This window comes from Crinia signifera, chromosome 5 (genome assembly GCF_055691185.1).
Source record: "Crinia signifera chromosome 5, ASM5569118v1, whole genome shotgun sequence".
Lineage (NCBI taxonomy): Eukaryota > Metazoa > Chordata > Amphibia > Anura > Myobatrachidae > Crinia > Crinia signifera.
This window is the reverse complement of record NC_139221.1, coordinates 205,982,285-206,008,065: the sequence shown is the minus strand read 5'-3', so window position 1 is coordinate 206,008,065 and position 25,781 is coordinate 205,982,285.

Here is a 25,781-nt window from a genome sequence, read left to right as displayed (position 1 = left end):
GTACCTTACCTATATCTTTGGTGAGTAAGGTACGATCCAATCACCACTATTCCATTCATCAAATCACCGGGTGCTCCTTTTTGTTTTCGTGACACGGTGAACAAATTACTAATCTACTTATTGCATATATTTTTCCCACAACACTTATCACCTTCAACAACATCTGAGGAGCACACTGTGAAAGTGAGTCCCCGGAAAGAAAGAGAAGAGGAGAAAGAAGAAAAAGAAGAAGAAAGAAAAGAAGAAAAAGAAACCGCTACGTGCATTTACGCTGCCCTGCCTACTGTAAGTAGGGTACGCTCTCTTTTTTCACAAGAATATCCTATGTGTTCACTGTAGTAGGTCTTTGTGATGGTCAGTAGTAACCACCATCTTTCCTTCTAAATTTCCCTTATATGGTCGAGAAACTGCTAAGGAGAATTCAGGAAGACCCATAAGACTACAAATCCATCTTGCGCCCGTGGTTGGAAATCCCCAATTGTTGTGTATTGTATTGGTACAAAGACTGTCTGGTATTTATTTCTGTCCCACTGGAGTTTTAATTTGGAATAAAGGAGTTCTGCTTTTAATTTGGAATCTGGAGTACAATATATGAAAAGATACCTTTATGGGAGTACAAAACACCAACCCTATGTAAGCATACATGTGAGCACCTTCCACCTATATGCACGTGTGAGGTGAACCCATAAGAAATTCTGGTACCGTTTGGAATCTTTTGGAAACACCCTTTTCCATTATTGTCCTTCACCAAAAGGGAGAATAATATATTGAAAATCCACGGTTTTTGACTTCCATCCCTCTGTTTGTTCCCCCCCCCATATTTGATCGTGGGAGAGAAAAGAGGTGGAATCCTGAATGACATGGAGGATTTTGAAACATTATTTGGACTCTAAGCGCATGTGAGACTTTTCCATTTTGTCTTTGCTATTTATCACAGCGGTCCGGTGACCTCTATTTTTTGTCTTATGTGCAGCATTGAGTGTTTGCAGCGCTTGAGGTGGAATATTTTTCTTTTTACAAGAGTCCTGTTATAGTCTTGTTTAAGTCCTTCGTATTCTTGTGCTACTCATAGTATTCTGCTGGTTCCTGATTATTTCTATGTTTCTGGACATTCTCAGATTCTTAGCAAAAAACTGCCTGTGTATACTCCAGATTTATTCCAGCCTTGGGGGGGGGGGGGGGTGGTGCTCTTACATCCGCGCCCCCTTACCGCCGCCCATCGCCGGCTACCGCATACATAATTATCGCATATGATCTAACATATGCAATAATTATCACAAAAGACAGTTCTTGTGTTAAGAGCTGTCTTTTGCGTTGACCCGGCGGCTCCCCCCTCCTCCCAGGCCCCCCCAGCAGCCTGGAGCTGCTGGGGGGGCTGGCTCTCCTCCTCCCTGCACCCAGAAGAGGATGTACAGTGCAGGGAGGAGGAGGTCACAGGTCCGGGCAGTACAGCTCTGTGCTGCCCGGACACAGGTGAGGGGGGGTCGGTGCGGGGCAGCGGTGGGTCAGTGCGGAGTGGCTGTGGGTTGTGTAAGAAGCCCATAGGGTTCTATGGGGCATCACCAGATTTTTCTGCTTAGAGCATTCCAAAGTGTGGTAAAACCCAGATAACAGGGTTTTTACCGCATTTTTAGTTTAGAGAATCTCCCCCTGTGACTCAGGAGTCCTGCAAGCATTCCTGCTGTGTGTCAGAAATCCTTCTTGTGTCAAAGAGCCAATAATTCCAGTCTGTGTCCAGCTTCTGTGAGTACCAGCAGCCTTAGTCTTGTTCCGTGACAGTAGCAGTGAGGCTGCTAGAGTGCAGGTCTCATTTTATGCTTGCTAGACCAGTGCATGTTTCTTGTTTGTTTGTCTCTTGGCAGATGCCAGAGGCATTGGTTTGGCCTGGTGACGGTTCTGCCTAGGCGTTTAGGTTGCCAACCAATCCACAATTCTTTGGCTACAGTTTGTTTGGTTTATTATGATGGATTTACATTTTGCAGTAAAGGCTGCATTTCCTTTATTCAGTCCTGTCTGCAAGGTTGCATATTTTAGTTCATGTTTTTGTATTTTGGTTGTCTGGATAGGTGGCATCTGAGTACAGGGTGGAGCTAGTCTGCCCTGGAAAGGCAGCTACAATATTAGTGGTGAAACCTTAGACTTGCGCAGGTGCCAGCAGAATCAGGGTATAGTGATAGAGTCAGGGCCAGGCTCTTGTGCTGCTGTGGCTACACCATCTGAGCCACAGAGGCACATTTCTGGTTTTAACAGCCCAGAGTATCCTAACACTGTATGAACTTATTTGTCAGTAATAAATTATACATTTAAAAATGTGCCTTCAATCGTCATTTATTGATATATGTACGCTTCATAGAGGACCTGTTGTTCTTGTGGACAGGACCAGTTCCGTATCTAGAAGAATACATTGCAGGCATAAATAACAGCACTTCGCCTATCAAATACACCATAAACGTTCAAAGAGAAGCAATCAACTTCTTGGATGTGTTGGTTAAAATCATTGACCATCGGATTGCAACCGAAGTGTATAAAAAACCAACTTACAGAAATACACCACTTAAAGGGAAGAGAAACGGTGGTCCACAGAGAGTGGGCAGCCGTTCGCAGAAAGGATTCCTTTTTGGAGGCACACTTTTAATTTGTTAGAAATGATGTATAATGACTGAGTTAAAACTTAACTTTTAATTCCGATTAATTTAAAATAGTGGTAACTCCATAGAATCATATGAAGCATAGTTAGCCATGAAGAGTTAAACAACAATTTAAATATTTTAAATATTTTTGTGTGAACAAAAAATGGCCACTGATATATTACCATGTAATCGTATCTAAAACAGTGGCAATTGGTGGTGTTATTTTAAATAAACATGTAGCATTAATTATGCAACTTTAATTTTTAAATCCTTTAATAGGGTAGCTGATGATAACTCCAGAGTATGTGACTTATCTGTATATATTTGAAAATGTTATTAATTCAATTTGAAAATGTAATACAGAGAGTCACATACAATATGCCCATAGACGGTAGTTAGCCGTATGTTATAAAAAACATATCAGTATGGTAACTCACGCAGGTATCCTTACCAAGATGGGAAAGAAAAAAGTACAGTGAGTTGGAATCAACTCTTTCTGCTGCCCACCTTCTTCATAAGAATGAGCGGAAGGGGGGTGAGAGAAGAGTTGGATGCACTAATGGAAAAATAGCAAGTGAAAAGAGGACACTTCTGTAAGTGGTGTTAGGTCAGCCCTGATACCAGAGCATTGCAGGGCTGAAATTCGCCACCAGAAAGTCTCTCTTTACACGGAAAATTAAGAAAAAGGGAAGGGGGGGAGGGTTTGGAGAGAAGGGGCTGAGGTAAAATTTCTAATACAGGCTGATGGATCAACAAATATAAGTACTTATGCCGTTAATGTCTGGCAGCAGATTTATAAAAATGTGTGCTCAGAGTAGAGGTATTTAATTTAGTCTGTTGTGGCCCATTAACCTAGCAATTAGCTGCAATATCTCCACATGCAACTGGGCAAAAAAACACAGACAAAAATACACGAATCATTTGTATATCCAAGATGCTCAGCAACCTTTTAACATTTAGTGTATGGCTGTAATAAAGTTTTGTAACCAATGCTAATGGATCAACAATTATAGGTATTTATACCGTTAATGTCTGACAGCAAGTTTATAACAGTGTGTGCTCATAGTAGAGGTGTTGGTACTTGTTTCCTAGCGCGGCCACACCGATCACTCTGACAATGCACACAACAGATGTCTAGCGTGGAAGTTGCTGAGTTACCTCAATTGATAGCCATAGGTGGTCACAAATGTACAGCAGATTTATTGCTAATTAGCGGTGATAAATCATCATTAAATAATTGGCACCATGGATGTCTAATAGGGTTGACAATTTAATAAAGAGAGCATAGATGCGTTGAAAGATATCTGCTGCCAAAAAAATATAATAATTGTCAATGAACCACCATCAACCTGTCAAAAAATTTAACATTAATGTATTAAAGATGTAAATAAATTGTACATGAGTTACCTTATAGCCAGGAAAAGAGGGTTAGAGAGGAACGGAGCAAAGAGCAGTGCTGGGTGTCGGGATCAGTCACCGAGGTCCCGTCTTCAAGGAGCGGACGGGAGATATTGGTGATGAAGCCGGCGTACTGCTGGAGAAAAAAATGGCTAGGAGAGAGGTGTAGGGACGAACGCTGTAAGCGGTGTTAGATCTGACCTGATGCCTAGGCAGAGCAGGACAGAGATGCGCCGTCAGTGTGTCACAAGCGCCAAGAGAAGGAAGCAGGGAGCGGGGAGGATACCTGCGGCGGCTGGGGGTGGCTGGAACTGTGTCACGGCTGGCAGTTCCCCATGGACTGAGGAGGCTGCTAGCACCTATGCAGAGTCAGAACGCGTTTCACCATGTGGGCTTGATCACCTTAAATACATTGTCATCTAGCCATCACCCAAAGCCCCTTTTAACGAGGACTCCCTAAATCACAACTTATGAGAGTGGCACGAATCTCAAGTAATAGTCAAGCAGCGATCACCAGCACAAATGAACTGGTACAAAGGTTTGCCCAACGGGGGTATGATCTCCATGCCCTAAAAAAAACGCAAGCAGAAGTATTGGTAATACCGTGCCAACAACTTCTAACTCCAATAGTACGTAACAAAATTGACATCTTACTGTGGAAACAACAATTCACGACATCTAGCCCGGTGGTGCAAAGAGGACACAAAAGCATTATGGCCAATAGTAAAGTCTGATGCATCCCTTCCTTGTTTCAAATTGGTGAAGCCTATGGCCTGTTACACTAGGGGATGTAATGTAAAAGATTATGGCATGCACACAGACATTACTGGCTTTGATAATGAGAAACAACTGTGAAGATACGAGGTTCCTCAATCACTCAGACACCGAGCAGATGAAACCAAAATATGGTTTATTTTTATCACAGCACACACAGGTAGACAAACACAGGAACAAGAGGCAAATGTAGCATATAAACGTTATCGGGTAGCAGTCCAAAATGGCAGTCCTTGTAGCAGCAGTTCCAAAATGGCAAAACTATCACTTATTCCACACAGCAGTGATAGCCGAAACCTGTGTAAATCCACACAGCACAGACGCTCCACACCAAAGCTTGGTAGGATGCCCCCTTCCCGGGCAAACGATGTGTTCCACAAGATCCAGTGGAGGGTAGGACCCCTGAGCCCGGATTGCGACTAACATAAGGAGATGGCATGTGTACAAGTCATTTTAAAACCTTCTAAATTCCCACGGTACCTGAACTATCAGTGGGCATGCCCAAGTTCAGGATTGGTGGATTCAAGAGTCAGGTTTATCCCACCTGTCCATCTGCTGCTGCTGCCCCCCCCCCCCCCCCTGCTGGGTCAGGCTCCAAAGAGTCTACCAGAGATATGCAAAGCAGTGTCAATAAGGAGGAACAACCACAAGCTGATTACGTTATATGCTGATCACCCCCTGCGGTGCCCGGTCCCACTAAGTCTGGTATTGACCAGCGTTACACAAAGGAACTGAAGATAGAGACACAAACACAGTCTGATTGCATTATGTCTTGATCACCCCCCTGTGGAGATTTCCTGTCTGATCATATTGGGCAATATACAGTCTCATACTATGGTACACACAGAGATGGGGAATAGAAACATCTGCAGAGAACAAGAGGGCTAAAATGTACATTAATTACTGTGGAGTTCTACAGCCTAATACTATATGATCTGGAAATACACACACATATATGGGGAACAAACATATCTATAGAGTACGAGAGGGTACAGACTGACTAAAGTGTACATTCATCACTACAAATAATAAAATATCATAATTACAGTCTTACTGTCAGTCTGCTCACCTCACAACAACCATCTACATTCTTACAAAAACCGCCAGGGTGTTATAGATGTCTGAAATGCACCATGTGCAAAAGTTTGGTGGTATGCCGTTCATTCAAGCATCCTATTAACAACAAACAGACCAAAAAGTTTTTTTACAGAAATAATTATAGAAACAGCAAAAACTCCTATATTAAAAAATGGGTCTTACCTGTTCACAGACCCATTAATAGAAAATCCACCATTGTATGAGGATATATGAAAACTTTCGGCCTATAAAAGGCACTAATAGATTGAAGGTATGTGTCATTGAATAAAAATATATTCTACACTTTTCTTCATACAAGAATTATAACCATGTTTAATTTTAATACTGATCCTAAGAATCTTGTTCCCTCCACCACTAAAAATCTGTTCGACTTTTTTATTTTAATGATGAAGTTCCTAACGGGAACGAAACGCGTTGGGTACTGATCAAAATAAACGGAGAATCATTCCAAGAAAGAAATTGAAGCCACTAGCGTTTTTTCTTTTGTTCAAATGGACATTACATGTGTTACACATTATATATAGGGCGCTACTGACACTATTGTGGGTTAGGTAAAGAAATTGGTTCCTACTGGTAGGGGACCTTAGTGTCAAAAATAGCGACCAGATACCTATTGAAGCGCAATTTCCGAGATATTGTTGTATATATATATATATATATATATATATATATATATATATATATATATATCCCTATTTATAGCACATACAAAAAACGGCACTCGAGAGGCAAACCACGTGGTAGTACAACTTGACTTAAAGCATGACACAAATGACCCTATATATATATATATATGTATATATATATATATATATATATATACTGTTGTGTGCGGCCTGGCACTCTCCCAGCTGAAGCAATGTGCCCTGGTGCCTTCTGGAATAATTGGGTATCCATACAGTATAAACAAACAGTGGCACTCTGAGGTCTTGTAGAAAAAATTCTGTATTTAAGGCATTAAAAAATAATGCTGTGCTCCCGATGTTTCGGGGCTCAAACGCCCCATTTTCAAGGTGAAGGTGAAGAACAATTTCACATAAGTGTTAGCTTACCTCAGGCATTCCCAATCGCAGTCCTCAAGGCACACCAACAGTGCAGGTTTTAGTTATATCCAGTCTTGAGCACAGGTGACTTAATTAGTACCTGAGTGATTCTGATTAAACCATCTGTGCTGAAGCCTGGATATCATTAAAACCTGCACTGTTGGTGTGCCTTGAGGACCATGGTTGGGAATGCCTGGCTTCATAGGCGTGTGCACATAGAGTGTTAGGGGTGCACAAGCACCCCCTAATGCTGTGCCAACCCTTATAAACACCTCCCTGCCGCTAGCAACCAGCAATACCTTTTACCAAAGACTTTTGCTTTTTAGAATTGTATTCTATTAAAAGAAGAGCCCATCATTCAATTGTGTGTGTTTTGCATTGTTAATTGTACTTGTCCATTGTCATATCACTACATACCTGTGTCATCCATATCTCTACATACTTGCGTCATCCATTTATGTTTTTGACTTTTATTTGCATGAACTGTTACAGAGAGTAATAAGAAGATTAAAAACTGACTGAAACAGGCAGGAGATTATGTTGTGGCTGAGAGACTTTTATATTATAGTGAGTTCCAATAGATGATGGTAGACGCGCCTGATTGGTGGTGTTAGACGCACCCAATGGGTGTTGTTAGACATGCACAATAGGTGGTGCACTCCCTAATAAAATGTGCTGCGCACGCCTATGCCTGGATTACCTAAATAGGGTGATCATCCTCCTGTCCATCCCCCTATCCCACGTCTTCCGGAACGCCAGTGGCCAGAAGCTTAAAGTCGCAGCTGGCCAGAAATTGTCATGAAAACCTGACACACAAGTGTCAGTTGGAACACAAGCCACTGGTTGCTATGACGGCTGGGGTATACTGTACCACACACAGTCCAGGACATTTAGTTTTTCACATTTTTCTCACGAGTTTCTGTTTCACGGTCACTGTAGACATCACAAACTTTTACACACCATGTCCTTGTGTTATTTTTTATCATTTTTATCATACAGATGTATTTCACGTATACACAACCTTACGAGAGTGACAGTTTTAGAAATATTTATTATGCAGACAGGATTTTCCAATTGTTTGCTTTTACACAGGTCTTTTAAACAAAATGATACAGAGTAGTGTTGTATGATGAAAACAATCACACTTTATGTATTACTTCATGCACAATGTTATATGCACTAAACTCCTGTATCCATTCTCCCTGCACCCCGCAGCCTCTTCCGGATAGATCTACAGTATACCCCAGTTCCAACTGACACTAGTGTGTCAGGATTTCATGACAATTTCTGGTCAGCCACGACTTCTGGCTTCTGGCCACTGGCGTTCCGGAAGCCAGGGGACAAGGGGGGTGGACAGGAGGATGATCACCCTATTTAGGTAAGCTAACACTTTGGGGGAAATTTACTAAAGGACATTTGTAAAAAATAGGTGTATTTGTATCCAGAAATACACTTATTTTTGACATTTACTATCCCGAAAATAAGGCAATTCGTATTCGTATTGATAGCATATCAATACAACTACGAATTGCCGTATTTTCGTTATAGTAAATGTAAAAAATAAGTGTATTTCTGGATACAAATACACCTATATTTTACAAATGTCCTTTAGTAAATTTCCCCCTTTATGTCAAATTGTTCTTCACCTTCACCTTGAAAACGGGGCATTTGAGCCCTGAAACGTCGAGAGCACAGCATTATTTGTTAATGCCTTAAATACAGATTTTTTTTACAAGACCTCAGAGTGCCGCTGTTTGTTTATACTGTATAGATTTTGTGGTGTTAATAAAGTTTATTAGATGGGACAAGAGGATAACCACCAGGTTATAAAGGTGCTTGGTGGGTGGGTTGTTTTGTTGGCTGCTCACACAGAGGGGGAGTTCAATCCCCTATCAGGATATGTACGAGGAAAAAAATGGAGGGGTTTGTGGAGCGCTCAAAAGATTTAGTTGATGTATATATTGTAAAAATTGGATAAATTTACAGCTAATAATAAATTTGATCAATTGGGTATCGCAAAATATGAATTCATTTAATTATCACATAAAATGAGAATAATAATAAAAATACAGTTAGTATAAATGCACATAAAATTATACATAAAACATGAATATATTGCACTTAAGAGAAATCTTAGAGGGCATATAGTAAACCGCTTGTTATTGATTATGAATTAATAAGGACAATGGATACTTAAGTGAGTCCCGCTTGTTCCAAGATGGTGCTCTCCTCTTGTTATGTGTTTTATCCCACGTGGGGACTACAAACAATTGGATTGGAGCCACCATTCCCACCAAACTACAGTGAGGTACCTTAAACGGAAAAAAGACTACCACTTAACCAACTGGCACAAAAATACGGTACCGTATGAACTATCAAACCAGTCAAAAGTCACCCCTTGATACTCCTTTTCCCCCTCCCCACACATTTTAAAGAAACACTCATATCTGTTTTAAAAACATCTTTTATTGTATATTGCAGTGCTCGAAGTGGAAATTTAGAAGTGGGGGTATGCAAAAAATAAGGATGTAATTATTCGCGCGCCGAAGGCGCGCGCGCTCGGGGCAAGGGGGCGTGGCTACTTTTAAAAGGGGCGTGGTCACGGGTAAAGTGGGCGTGGTCATGTCCCCAGGCACCCTGACCCCGGCCCAGCACCCGATGCAGCTCATCTCACATGGTGGCTTGGTGGGCTGCTGGCATATAAATAAGTATATTTAATAAATAAATAAATGGTTGTCTCTTTGCTGCAGGGATAGGGAGACAGGGGTTGGCTGGGGTTCACAGATCTACGCCGGTGCTGTGTACCCTCCAGGGAACGCTAGTGTGGGACCCAGCTACACAGGATGGCCGGCAAGTACTGGGTCCCACGGCTGCTGGGCTCTGTAGTGCTGGACTCGGCAGTGCTCCACTCTGTAGCGCTGGACTTTGTAGTGCCCCACTCTGTAACACTGGGCTCTGTGAGGGGCTGTACTTACAGCCCCTCACAGAGCCCAGTGTTACAGAGTGGGGCACTACAGAGCCCAGCCCTACAGAGTCCTACAGCCCCTCACAAAGCCAAGTGTTCCAGAGTGGGGCACTACAGAGCCCAGCCCTACAGAGTCCTACAGCCCCTCACAGAGCCCAGTGTTACAGAGTGGGGCACTACAGAGCCCAGCCCTACAGAGTCCTACAGCCCCTCACAGAGCCCAGTGTTACAGAGTGGGGCACTACAGAGCCCAGCCCTACAGAATCCAGCGCTACAGAGTGGAGCACTACAAAGCCCAGCACTGCCGAGTCCAGCACTACAGAGAGAGCCAGCCATGTGTGCAGGCGCTCTCTCTCTCTGCTTGACAGGCGCTGCTGCACTGCGCCTCCCCGCTCCCGACGCCCGCTGTGTGTAGAGGTCAGCGGGGGTCACAGCCTCCTGTGCACACGGCAGGTCGGGCGATGCTGCACTGCGCCTCCCGTCTGACTCACCCGGCTGGAGGTCGGCGGGGGTCACGGTGACGCGCGGCCTTCTTCCTCTTCGCTCCCGTGCCGTCACTCACCGCTCTCTCTTCTCCGGCTGGCTGCGGGGTTCCAATCAAGGTGGCTGGACCCATGCCTCTCCTCTTCACCTTCCTGCCGCACGCTGCCCTCTTCCCCTCACGTGAGTCCTAAGCTTCCTCCTTCTTTTGCCTCCCCCAATCGTTGGCAGCTCTGGGCTGTCAATTAATGCTCGCCCCTGCCTCCGGCCCCAATAACTGGCTGGGCCTGCTGTGCTATGCATATAGTAATAGCAGTGTGCAGACGCTAGTCTGCACACTCCTATTACTTAAAAAAAAAAAAAAAATGACTGACAGTGGAGAAGTGGCGGTATGGTATACCGTTGTATACCGCCCCACTTCGACCACTGGTATATTGTATGTTATAAATTGCATATTAAATATTTTGATTATCGATGTGAGTAGCATACCATCATTAGCGCAGTCACCTCCATATCTTCTTCTGTTTGTCTTTATTGGGGAGTGACACCCCCATATTTTGTACTGCTGCTTGACCACACAGCTCTATCTGTTGCGCCTCCACCTAGATAACCCAGTTATCTTTTTTTTTTTTCCACCTGTAAAAAGAATGTTAAAAGAAAACACACACACACAGAAAAGTAAAACTTTATTACATACACACACACATCTCACTTTTACACCCACATACTCACCGATCCAGGATCCAGCGCTGGTCTACCTTCTGCAGAGCCGGCTACCCCCGCACTGACAGCGGGGACAACCGGCTTTCTCCGATGGAGCTAACCGCTTCTGTCGCACTGTCCTAGCGTGACACAGGCTGAGAGCGTGATTGGGCGATGCGTCTCCATGGAGACGCATAGCTCAGCCCTGATTGGGTGAGCTATGCGTCTCCATGGAGACGCATAAGCCGAAGACGCTCTCAGCCTCTGTTGCGCTGGGACAACACGACAGAAGCTGTTAGCTGCATCGGAGAAACCCGGTTGTCCCCGCTGTCAGTGCGGGGGTAGCCGGCTCTGCAGAAGGGAGACCAGCGCTGGATCCTGGAACGGTGAGTATGTGGGTGTAAAAGTGAGATGTGTGTGTGTGTGTGTGTGTATGTAATAAAGTTTAACTTTTCTGTGTGTGTGTTTTCTTTTAACATTCTTTTTACAGGTGGACTACAAGTCCCAGCGGGCCCATTAATGCCCCGCATGCTGGGACTTGTGGTTCTCCAAGTCCCAGCCTGCGGGGAGGTCTGCTGGTACTTGTAGTTCTCCTGTATAAAGCAATGTTAGTATTGAAAGATTTAACCCCATCAGGCCGGCGTCCACTGGCCAGGGACGCAGGTGACAGCCCTGGGCTTCAGCCCTGGACGATTGAAGCCTGGGGGGGGACCCCTTTATTGGGGGGGTCCCCACTCCTCCAGGTACCCTGTCCAAGGCTGACCAGCCACGGTGCTCATGGTACGGCCAGGGGACCTTATGTAAAAAGTGTCCCCTGGCTGTGGCATGACACTGCGGGCTGTTGGAGCCCGGTGTTGGTTTCAAAATACGGGGGACCCCCGTATTTTTGGAACCAGGTCCGGCTCAATGAGCCCGGGGCTGGTTATGCTCAGGAGGGGGGACTCCACGCAATTTATTTTTATTTTTTTTAATACAAACCCAAAATCGCACATAAGCTCAAATTCGAACATTTTCATGCCTAAAAATCGCACATTTTCATGCCAAAAATTTGCCCATAATCGCACTCAATCACACTTTTCTTGCCGGAACACGCACCTCATTAAATATGCGAATCCAAGGCAAAAATGCGATTAAAAAAAAGTGCGATAATGGGCGAAAAACTGACGTGCGAAAAACTGACGTGCGAAAAACTCTCATCCCATAGAATGTCACCCCATGTATCTTCTTTGACCTGATGATGAGTTATTAAAGACCTCGAAACGTTGCCTTTAATTTACCGTTGCTGAGTCATTATTGGGAGTGCCACCAAACGTTATATATATTGGGAACCAGTGTACTCTGGAACCAGGTTGTAGCACCCAGGAAGCAACTTTATTCTTGTGCAGCAGTGCTGCTCCAACATTATACACACACACACACACACACACACACACACATATATAAATATATATATATATATATATATATGAGTGTCAAAGAATAGAACATACACTTTAACACTAGAATATTTTATACTACAGACAACCTAAAACTAAATAACTTAGATAAGATAATGATATTATTAGTGGACATTTTATGAAACGACTGAAGTCTTAAGAGTACTTTGAGTAAATTGGTAAATTCCTGACATTCAATTAGGCATACAAAAATGCATTCTTGTAATAGCGTGAGTGTTTGTTGTTGTTGTTTTTCTGCTTTAAAGCCTTAGAAAATGTTTTTAGAATAAAATGTACTTGAACTTCTTACTTGAATCTACTAAAATGTCAGCATGCTATCACACACACAAATGAATCGTTTTTTACTACTGACTTAAAACTGTTTTTCATGTTAGCCAAACTGAACCTAAGAATAGCTGTCAGTAGCGCACGCAGGGGGGGTTTCTGAGTACCCAGAAACCCCCCCAGGAGTCTAAGGGCCCTAGGCTGAAAGCTGAGGGTCCCCTCTTTCCATGGGTATAAGAATTTTTGGTACTCTTTACTTAGAAGGGCGCCCATCATGGCCATCTCGGGCATTGAATGCACTAAAAAATCAGGTGCGATGCGACAGACGAGATGCCCGAGATTTCCCATAGGGAACAATGTTAAATGTCTCAATTGACCCGATTTTCCTGTTCAATGCCTCAATTGACCCAATTTTTCCATAGGAAACAATGTTAAATGGGCCACAGAGGCCAAATAAGCACCCTGAAGTGAATAATGGCCACCCGAATTGTTAACGCCACCCCACGATCAACGTCAACCCGAAGCGTGGCGAGCGCAGCGAGCCCGCGAGGGGCGGCGGTACGCGTCCTACGACCTTTTCATACCCCCACTATCCACGTCGGTGTGGAGTTGAGAATAGAAAGTGTGGCGAGCGCAGCGAGCCCCGCGAGGGGACGCGGATACCTTCACAGGTATCCGCGTCCCCTCGCGGGCTTCACAGCTGTCCGCGTACCCTCGCGGCGCTCGCTGCGCTCGCCACGCTTCGGGCTCGGTGGCTCGCTGCGCTCGCCACACTTTCTATTCTCAACTCCACGCCGACGTGGATAGTGGGGGTATGAAAAGGTCGTAGGACGCATACCGCCGCCCCCCTCGGGTGGCCATTATACACTTCAGGGTGCCTATTTGGCCTCTGTGGCCCATTTAACATTGTTTCCTATGGAAAAATCGGGTCAATTGAGGCATTGAACAGAAAAATTGGGTCAATTGAGACATTTAACATTGTTCTCTATGGGAAATCTCGGGCATCTCGTCGGTTGATCGCACCCGATTTTTTAGTGCATTCAATGCCCGAGATGCCCGAGATTTTTTACTAACGATGCCCACGATCAAAATCGTGGGCGCCCTTCTAAGTAAAGAGTACCGAATTTTTTAAATCGGCCCTTGTGAACCGGAGATATCTGACTTCAAACAGTGGCGTAACTAAGCCTCCGCAGCCCCCGCCATGGCGGGGAGGCGCAGAGTAACTATGGGCACCGGGGGGGGCTGCGGCCCGGCCACATCTTCGGTCACTTTCCCGTCACTCGCTCCCGGCGCCGGCTCCTGCTGATAATGAAAAGTGACACTTAGAAAATGGATGTCCCCGTATTGCAGACAGTTTTGGCAGCCATTTTCTAAGAGTCACTTTTCATTATCAGCAGGAGCCGGCGCCGGGAGCGAGTGACGGGACAGTGACCACAGATGCGGCCGGGCAGCAGCGCAGCGGAGACTGGAGGAGCTGAGGGAGACCGGACGGGATAGTGACCGCAGATGCTGCTCTGTCAGGTATGGGTATGGGGGGGGGCGCCGAAAAAGTTTGGCGGGGGGGCGCAAATTATATAGTTACGCCACTGACTTCAAAGCAGTGGTCCCCATCCAAGCCTGTTAATTGCTCTTCCCAGTCAGATATTTCAGGTTCTGTCTGACTTAGAGTTTTTCTGAGGGTATATTCCAAAAGCTGGGACTCTTCCCCTTTGAGGGACACTAGTAGATTGTCTCTACTGCCCAGAACCAGAGATATCAGCCTTCCAGCAGCTGGTTACTGCTCCAGCTCCACACACCTGGTATGTAGTTTTATATCCTCGATTGCTCTGCCTCCTGAACTGTGATAGCCTAGTCCCCAATACCAATTGGTAGGTGGGATCCTCTAGTGTTTAATTCCATTAAAATCTAAGAAATCTATTTCTGGGAACTGGAGATATCTGCAGTCAAGCAAGCTGTCCTCCCACCAGAAAATTATGAATAATAAGCCCACTCCACTATACACCCCTCCTCTGCATATTAAACATCCTCTACCACCCTGGAAGTTATGTATCAGGGCCCCTTCATTCAACCCAATGCTCCCTTCTCCCACCCCATCTCCCACCATCTGTGCAGTAAAGGGGTAATTAGTGGAAATTACTGATCCAGGCCCTACATGATGAGCGGTTGATATAATACCCCCTACCACCCGGGGACATCAAAGCTTCCCCCACCCCTACCGCTGGAGGATCGGAAGGTGCCCCAATACATTGCTATGCCCAGGGGTTTACACTGCTGTTGATGCCCCTGTATATATATATATATATATATATATATATGTGTGTGTGTGTATATATATATATTTATTATTATTATTTATATACATTTGGTTTATCTATAATACTACTTTAACTGACCCGGCCTATACTGGGTCACCTAAGTGTCCATCTCCGTGCTTTGCTCCGCCCCTCTGGAAACCCCCTTCTGAAAATCCTGCGTTTGCCACTGCATCTCCATAAGATAACACTGACTACCAGGTGCATAGCTATGTCTGCCCACTTACCGGCTCTCACATTGTTGTAGACTGTTCTCTTTTTATGTATGCTATCCTGAATGTGGGCAAATTGTTCTGGCTCTCCAGCTGACATTATCCAGAGACAGTGTAACTCAACCTGGTCTCCTGCTTGTGTACTTTTGCATGTGAGCGGTAGTCACTGTGATTACACGTTTGACCTCTGATTTCTGTATAGACACTATTGAAAGTGGGGAATGCAAAAAGGTCAACTTTTTCATCTTTTACATAGTAGTGTGGGAAGGTATCCAGTCATTAGATCTACAGTGTCTAGGCCAGTGGTTCCCAACCCTGGTCCTCAAGTACCCCCAACAGTGCATGTTTTGCAGGTCTCCACACAGAATCACAAGTGCTATAATTAGCTCCACCTGTGGATCTTTTCAAATGTGCCTGAATAATGAGTGCACCTACCGGGTGACCCGGAAAATGTTCACTGTTGGGGGTACTTGAGGTTCAGGGTTGGGTACCACTGGTCTAGGCCAACAGTCAAAAGGTCGACAACTATTGGTCAACTACAAATTAAGAAATAACTTAAATAGGCCAACTTGGCAAATGAAGATAGGATCCGGAAGATTAACCAGACCGACTGAACCGAGGTTAGAAAATGAGGGTTTGACTTGATCTGGAGAATATACCAGAGAACAGACCATAGGTGTGGACTGAAGAAATGGAGTGGAAAAGGCTGAAGAATTCTGTATACTGGAGACTGAACAGGAACAGGACCAGGGCTGACGACACAGTCAGGGTAGCTGGTAACATCAGGTAGCAGTTAGAAGGTCTGTGTGACCAGACTCAGTGGTGAATAGCTGAAGAAGTTAGTAACAGCAACAGAGCATGCTAATAAGAAATACTGAAAAAGGAATGTGATAGCGCTGGCCGGCATTTCTATATGGAATGATAATATACACAAATGTAAAAATTCATGCAGTTGGAAAGTGTGATTTCACTTTGGACATTTTCATACAGCAAATACAGCTCAAGCTTTTAGCTTAATGTCAACTTTATTCATTTAATTGCAATACATAGCTATTTTTTATTGTGTTATATACAGTATGTTATATCTTATTTTTATTAAAATTTTTATTTTTAAATTGAACTGTCTTGTGATATATATTTCAGCCAGCGCTGGCACATTAGTTTTTCTTGACACCATATAGGGGTCAGCTGCTGCTAATTGCGCAACACACAACCGTCCCTTATTTTTTCATAATAAGGGATATTGGATGACAAGGTGGATGTAACTTCAATCACGATGAAATGCAGGAAGCAGGAAACAGCAAAAAGTGTCTGGAAACAAATGTCAGGTAGCGATGTTGCTTAGAGCAACTTCCTAGTCCAGGAGTTGAATCTTTAAACCACTTGCTGTGCACTGATTGAATGACTAGCCAGCCGGCAACTGTAATAACAGTAATGGACTTTGAATGGAATAATCAGTGCATAACAGGAGAGCTTGCATGACTTCACCAAACAGGCAACCAAGGAGATAATGGCTGATCAGAAGCTTCTGTGGCTGGGTAGGGTTCTCACAAGTGTGCAATTAGCAGCACACAGACTCTCACTGAATGTATGGCAGCAGAAGTGCAGGCTGGAATACCCTGAGAATACAGCAACTGAAGATAACATGCATAAATAACTAGGTATGTGACACAGTGACGTGCGGTGAGGTCATTGCCTGGGGAGGCACTGACCCCACCCCACCCCACCCCCCCCGTGACCAGGCCCGGAACACCATGCTACATGGTATGCAGAGGCCACCGATACATGCGCCACCCCTCCCACCCCCGGCCTCACCTCTCCTCTCCTCGGCAGTGGTGGCGGCCAGTCCTCTCCACGCTGGTGACATCGGCTTTCTCCCAGAGGTGCTGGACTCCCCGCTGGCCGCACTGCTGCATCCTCTCCGGGTAAGCTCTGCATGTGTTTGATTGGACAGCGGATCCAGCACTGGATCTGCTGGCCCAATCACATCTGGGGGCATGCGTTTATACTGGTGCCCCTGTCATTGCGGCACCAGTATAAGTGCCACTTCCCCATTCATTTTCAATGGGCATTTACAGCCCATTGCTGCACCCTGCCCACCCCTACCCGCCCCCCGCTGCCCGGAGTTTTAATGTTATCAGCGGGAGGCACCTCCCCCACTGCCTCCCACCCTCACATGCAGCAGTGTAACAGGGTGGGAGGCAGCGGGAGAGGTAGAAATTATGAAAATAATAAAAGAAGATATATAAATATCTTCTTTTTATTATTTTCATCATTATATCTGCCTCCCCTGCCTCCCCTGACTGCACGTCCCTGATGTGACAGTTATGTATGCACAATAGGATGAACAGTGGCTAAAAATATACAAGCACAGATACTGTACAAGTGAATTTTGGGTATGAGTGTTTACAAAAAAAATATCAGGTTAACATATATAGTATGTCTACCCACAACAAAAGTGGGATATTCAAAGACCAAATCATTCTTTATTCTATTAAGTATTTATGTAATATTGTACATGTGGACATTTAAGTATCTATAATTTGATACAATTTAAAACTGAATTGATAAAGAAATAAATACAAGAAAAACAAGTTCCACTACTCGTTCCTTCATGCTCCCTTTCAATATGATGGTCAACGTGCGGGGATGGCACAATGGAGAGATCACCTTCCTTCCTTGAGCACGAAAAATTGTTGAAAACCCTGGAAACTTCCATTGAATTGGTTCCTGCTGCTTCCTATGTTGAATTGTTTCTAAATGTATTACACAGGACAAAACTGTCATAACATCGTTGATATTTGATGGGTTTGAGTGATGATCACCTATGCCTCAGATGTGGCTCTCAGAGTGCGGAGCTATTCCATTGCCTTTTGGGACTCTCTCATAATACGGTACTACTGGACTCAAATTTGGAATATACTTCACAACATTTGGTCTCAGCAATGCCACTAACCCCGGAGTGGGCGATATTTGGCATTGTGCCGGATGGAACCCGAGTAACGCCAGGGGTATGCAAACCTTTGATTATTGTGTCTGCATTTCTAAAAAAAATGCATTCTTTAGTTTTGATTGCACCCCACCTGTCCTCCATTCTCTATTTTCTTCAATAAATGTAGTGGCTAGATACATCTCTGCGGAAAGATGTTTCCACTGAAAATTTTTTTAGCCCCTGGGAAAGCTATATTAATACTCTGCCCCATACTCAAAAAGATCAACTATGGAGGTCCTTTAGGAACACACTTTGGTACGAAACACAACTCTGCATGCAAGACCCCCCGAATTAATTTGACACTATTTAGCTTTGACTACTACTACTACTCCCCTTTTGACCTATGTGTGATGGGATTGTTGACTTGGCGGTAGACCTGGACCCACCACATTATTATTGTTTTTGAACAATGCTTTGAGCAATTCATTCCTGTAATGTTGCAGCGTACCCTTTTTCTTACAACAGTTTACTGTGAGAATATTGTATTGCTTTATGGACACAGAATGTTTGTATTGAATTCTCTTCTCAGACTTTAATAAATTAAAGTTAAAGAAAAAAAAAGAAAAACAAGTGATACTATTAAGTTGTAAAAACATACAGGAACCACTGTCATGCTGAATAACCAACTTTATTATAAAAAGAGAATACATAAGTTGATTTTAAATGCATAGCAGTTCTTAATAACATTTCATACTTCTATTTAGAGTTTTTTTTTTTAATAACTATCTATTTTATTAAACAGGTTGAATTTAATTAATTATCTGAATAATGAAAGTTAAGTAAATAATTGTTTGTTATATGCACCACAATCTTAGCACCCCTAATTGAAACACAAATATTAATAAATACAGATGGAGCCTTCTTCAACCAGCCTTCTCTGGAGAGCCATGGCTCACCAAGGCTTATTATCATCATCCATCTATTGCTCTCAGCTGCAATACAATACATAGAACAATACAGTAGGTGATTAGCAGAGGGTTATTCTGGTTGATTTGCTCGGATGCGAATTCCCATCCCTGCGAGTCAACCAGATCCCGCCTTGCGAACGGTGGAACGCTGGCCCACCATTCGCAGGGGGCGTACATTTGTATGGTATGCGAATGATGATTCACATAAACATCCATTCACATGTCAGAGGGAATCTCCCACATCTCCTACAACTTTTGATGATCACCGACCATCTAATGATGTGGAAGGTGCAGGCATATGTAAGGTTGCTCTGAGGAACCTTTCGGTATGCGTGCACGTTCAGGATGAAGTTGGCGGGCAGCTGCTCACCCGCAAACGCATAAGCCCTTGTGAACGGACCTGAAATAAGGTCCTAAGTCCGACAGCTCTGGCTCACTTAATCCTTTTAAAGGGATAGATGGGTATGGCTCTACATGTATACTCACAACAGATTCTGGTTCTCTTGTGTGATCATTACAATTATGGGCCTGATTCAGACCTGTTCACTAGGCTGCGTATAATCACAGCCTAGTGAATAGGTAAGTTCCGCCCACTGCCTCACCGATCAACTGCCAAACACCCTCCTTCATCACCCAAATCCCCTTGCTAGCATGCAAGGGGATGTGTATGTGAACACATCCCCTCACATGCGGCCGCCCAGGCGAATAATCATTTGATGGTTGTCCCATCATTGAATGATGTTTTTCCCGTTGGCAGATAAAGGTCAGTCTAGGCTGACTTTTATCTTGGCCGGAGATGGCTAAATTCGGCAAGGACGGCGATGTCATGTGGCGATGTCGAGACACCTGCATTTCCAGGGGAACGCATAGCATTTTTAAGGGGATGCCCATAAAAGCTGAGCGTTCCCCCGCTGTCGCTCCCTGCCCACACCCTTCCCGCTCTCAGTGCGAATGCCTCGGTGAGTGTGATACCACATGTTTGGACATGCTCATATATAAGCATGCGCAGACCCCCACCATTGAAAACGGCCCCTATCTCTCCTATCTCTCCTAGTGCAGTTGGAATATATTAGACGTGCTATTTCATAAGTATGTAAGTGCAGAGTGTTTTCTGTCAATTCAATCCTTAATAAGAGGCTGTACAGCCACCATTCTTTATCAAGTTGGAAATAAAACCTTGTCACACACAATATCTTGCACCAAAGCATTAAAACTAAATAAAATAAAGATGTGCTTTTTGTACAATGCAGATACATGTGAAAACCAAAACATTCAACTGAAGTGAATCAGAAATAATATTATTATACCTTTGGTAGACTGCAGTCAATTCTTTAATTTAATAAATTTAAATAAAATACATCTGAAAGTAGAATAATATTACTTTTTAGCTAAAAAATATTTGGTTAAACAAAATGTGGAAACATTTATTTAGTGACTGTAAAGAATGAACATACATTTTTCCAGAAATACAGTATACGGTAATATTTTATAGCAGATACTGGTCAGCTTTATTTTACACACATTGGAGGTTATTCTGGTTGACATGCAAAGCTGTGAAATTCGCAGCTTTGCATGTCATTCAAACGCCACCCACCACTTACAGTTTAGGCAACCCCCCCCAAGACGAATATCCCCGTACGAGTGCGAATGGATGTTTTGCATATACAGGATGAGTATCCCTTATCCAATATCCATATTATTATTCCAAAAACCATACATTCCAGAAAGTGGAGACATTTTTTTTTGCTAAAAGTACTACCGGGGACATCTGTAACTGGCACTACTGGGGATATCTGTAACTGGCACTACTAGGGACATCTGTAACAGCACTACTGGGGACATCTGTAACTGGCACTACTGGGGACATCTGTAACTGGCACTACTGGGGATATCTGTAACTGGCACTACTAGGGACATCTATAACAGCACTACTGGGGACATCTGTAACTGGCACTACTGGGGACATCTGTAACTGGCACTACTGGGGACATCTGTAACTGGCACTACTGGGGACATCTGTAACTGGCACTACTGGGGACATCTGTAACTGGCACTACTGGGGACATCTGTAACAGCACTACTGGGGACATCTGTAACTGGCACTACTGGGGACATCTGTAACAGCACTACTGGGGACATCTGTAACTGGCACTACTGGGGACATCTGTAACAGCACTACTGGGGACATCTGTAACTGGCACTACTGGGGACATATGTAACAGCACTACTGGGGACATCTGTAACTGGCACTACTGGGGACATATGTAACAGCACTACTGGGGACATCTGTAACTGGCACTACTGGGGACATCTGTAACTGGCACTACTGGGGACATCTGTAACTGGCACTACTGGGGACATCTGTAACTGGCACTACTGGGGACATCAGTAACAGCACTACTGGGGACATCTGTAACTGGCACTACTGGGACATCTGTAACAGCACTACTGGGGACATCTGTAACTGGCACTACTGGGGACATCTGTAACAGCACTACTGGGGACATCTGTAACTGGCACTACTGGGGACATATGTAACAGCACTACTGGGGACATCTGTAACTGGCACTACTGGGGACATATGTAACAGCACTACTGGGGACATCTGTAACTGGCACTACTGAGGACATGATATGTAACTGGCACTAAATATGTGCAAGAAAATGATTGCTTGGCATTCAAATTCAGTGCCTGAGATAGTACACAAACTTTGTTTCATATTTTGAAACCTTGTTTTATGCAGAAATTAAATATATATGTGTGTTTCATGTGTTTTATGTGTTTATACAACATAAATGCAAGATACCTCAAGATACTGTACATCATTGAAATATAAAACTATTCCGAAATACAGAATAATTTGTTATCCAACATTCTTCTGGTCCTGAGCATTTTGGATAAGGGATACTCAACCTGTACATCCAATTGCAGGCCTGTGTGAGAGGACAAAATCATTTAATGGTTGCCAACCATCAAATTATTTTACAGCGCTCACAGACATAAGACACCTCTGTGGCCAGGGCCGGCGCCACCACTAGGCAGGTCTAGGCATTTGCCTAGGGCGCCAGCCACTAGAGGGCGGTAATGAGCCGCCGGGGAGAGGTACCATAGAGGTACCATAGAAAGCTGGGAGCGAGGAGCAGGTAAGAAAGTGGGCTTCCACCCCCCCCCATCCTGCCCATCAATCAAAGCTGCCCTCCTTCCCCCCTGGACAAGGTATCGGCAGCATTGCAGCAGTATTCGCCCGCACACACACACCCCCTCCCACCTCCCGGAGCGCGGCTGCCCGCTGTGGTATTGCCCGCAAAACAGTCCCGTCCCCATCACACACAAACACCCCCGCCCCGGAGCCCGGGCGCCCGCCGCAGTATCGCCCGAACCCCCCCCCCCCGGAGCGCGTGCGGGGGGGTGCATCGGGCGGAGGTTTTGCCTGGGGCGGGGGGTAGGCTTGCACCGGCCCTGTCTGTGGCACCCTGTAAGAGAAGCAGGGGGGCAGCTGACATCCGCTGGGAATGCCCATGAAACGCTGGGCTATCTCATCAGCGTGTCCCTTCACCCCCCCCCCTGTATACAGTACAGTTGAGATTACAGTAGTTCATTGATAATGCAGCCTCTTTTGTTATTTTTTGCATCGTAAATCAGCATAAGAAACATACAGTAAGTGCTGCTGCTGCTGTTGAAAATGATACTTTTGACATTATAGATTATTGACTGCATCCATTTATTTTAACACTGTAAATCAGCATTAGCAACAAGCAAATGAAATTCACAGTGCATAATGTATATTGATTAAAAATTCCTAAATATTTATGTTTATAATGCTCCATAGTCTGACAGATTTGACATATTATGAGTTTTTATCTGTCTATATACAATATGCTTGCCTTCTTTTGGAAAAGCATTTCAGGGAGACTGTGAAAGCAACACTTTTAAGCTAAAGTGCATGTGTACTTCTACATCTGAGAGGAATGTCATAAAATGACTTACATCAAAATGTAAGAGCCCTAAAGTATGATCTACTTGTTGATGAAAAGACACTGATACTTTTTGTATTATATTTTGCAAGTGGTTCCATATGTACAGATGGAGCGCCTCTCACCCAGCCCAGGGAATCTCCAGAATCCTTGAGCTGGCACAGGCTGGCAAAGAGGTGCTCCATCTGATGGGGCCACGTGAGCGTCTCACACACTTGCGCATCCCGTCAGCAGGGAGCAGATTCCCTGTCCGTCTCCGCTTCACGGAGATGGGCAGGGTGAGTGGGAGCTGCCGGGGGCTACGAGCGAAACGGGGGAGCAGTGGGGAGCTGATGGGCTCTGTCAAAATGGGGAGTGCGAGCATCTTGTACGTGTGCGCCCCCTTCTGGTGGATGACGCACAGTGGTGGTTGGCGATAGAATCACCAGAAGCATCTCTAATGAGAGCTGCTCCATCTGTATTTCAGGAAGTCTTCCTCACAATTACTGACAGATGACAAGTATGACACAATGTATGGGAGCATTATGATTTAAAAATAGTAAACACAGTTGTTTGATAATAAATGGTTTCACCCAACCTCTTACCATGAGTGAAAGAAAAGTTTGTGAGTTATCATTCATATTCTCTGACAAATGGCCAGAAAATCACAATTCTGCTAGGGTATATAAACTCATGAGCATAACTATATATATATATATATATATATATATATATATATACACACATATATATATATATATATATATATATATATATATATATATATATATAAAGTGGGGGGTTGTTAGGAGTGCGCTCTAATGGTACCACCTAACATATGAGTATACCAATAAACATGATCTATCAATCATTCATTTTTCTGAAGTGGAATTTCAGTATTCAACAATGCAACGTAGACTTCGTTCAGAGGTTGATTGTTTATTTAAGAATCCCAACGCGTTTCGTCAACACGACTTCATCAGGGGCATTGCAATATAGGGGGTTATTTAACATGGAAGGTATTTCCTTATATCGGGTAATGTTATAAAATCAATAAAAAGTAGTAGGGGCTGGTCCCCCAGGGTAGATCAATACCCTTTAGAAGAAATCGAGTAGGTACTCTTGTATCTATAGTATACGATGAGCCACACTAGTGGATGATAATTTGGACCACTGTAGGGATATAGCATTCACACCTACAGCTCGTGTTGACGAAACGCGTTGGGATTCTTAAATAAACAATTTCTACAAAGTCTACGTTGCATTGATGAATACTCAAATTCCACTTCAGAAAAATGAATGATTGTTAGATCATGTTTATTGGTATGCTCATTTGCTAGGTGGTACCATTAGAGCACACTCCTAACAACCCCCCACTTTGTGTTACCCTCTGTTTCTCACTAACAGGAGAAATGTTCGGGAGTTGCAGCTCGCCGTTAGATTAGCGCAATACCTGAACCATATCCTGTGTTTTATATATATATATATATATATATATATATATATATATATATATATATATATAATATTCTGTGGGAAACGCACACTTTCAAATATATTTCAGGCAGGGGTTCAAGGTCAGAGACAATGGATATATTAAGCCAACCAGAGAGACCCTCAGTCTCCTGGAACGACAGGACCAGCACACCCTTGTATTAGATGCAAAAAATGTATTTATTGAAGCATCGTGTCAATCATCATAAAGATAAAAAATTCATCATACTTAGCAGTGACTGGCCAAGGGCTGAAGACAGCAGCATACAATCATGCACAAGTGCTCTGACGGGCCGTTTCGGTAAGTACCTTTCTCAAAGGGATGCCCTTTGAGAAAGGTACTTACCGAAACGGCCCGTCAGTGCACTTGTGCATGATTGTATGCTGCTGTCTTCAGCCCTTGGCCAGTCACTGCTAAGTATGATGAATTTTTTATCTTTATGATGATTGACACGATGCTTCAATAAATACATTTTTTGCATCTAATACAAGGGTGTGCTGGTCCTGTCGTTCCAGGAGACTGAGGGTCTCTCTGGTTGGCTTAATATATATATATATATATATATATATATATATATATATATATATATATCTATATAACAATTCAAATCAAGAAGAGTCACTCGGGGGTCTTAGTAATAAAGCAATATAGTGAAAAAATGGTGTCCCAATGCTTCAAGGTTAGCAAATCCCTTTTTCAAGGTGTACAACACAAGTGTTTTTGGGACGCCATTTTTTCACTAAATTGCTTTATTACTAAGACCCCCGAGGGCCTCTGCTTGATTTAAATCGTTGAACCGTATCTATCTATCTATTTATCGTATAGGTAAGCACCAAAACTCTGTTAACTATTTCATTGGGGACGTCCCAAAGCCTTCGCCACAGGTGGGAGAGCGGTAAGCTCCCAGCCAAACAGAATAGCAAAAATGAGAGTCCAAAGCCACCCAGGAGAGACCTAAAACATGCTTTAAGTGCCTGATTCAGAGAATCAGTGTCTTTTTCGATGCAGACCAAGCTCTACAAGATGCACCTTGTAAAACAGAGTGTCAGATTTACACATCAAAGCGGTCTGTTCCACATATATCTTTAAAACCCTGAC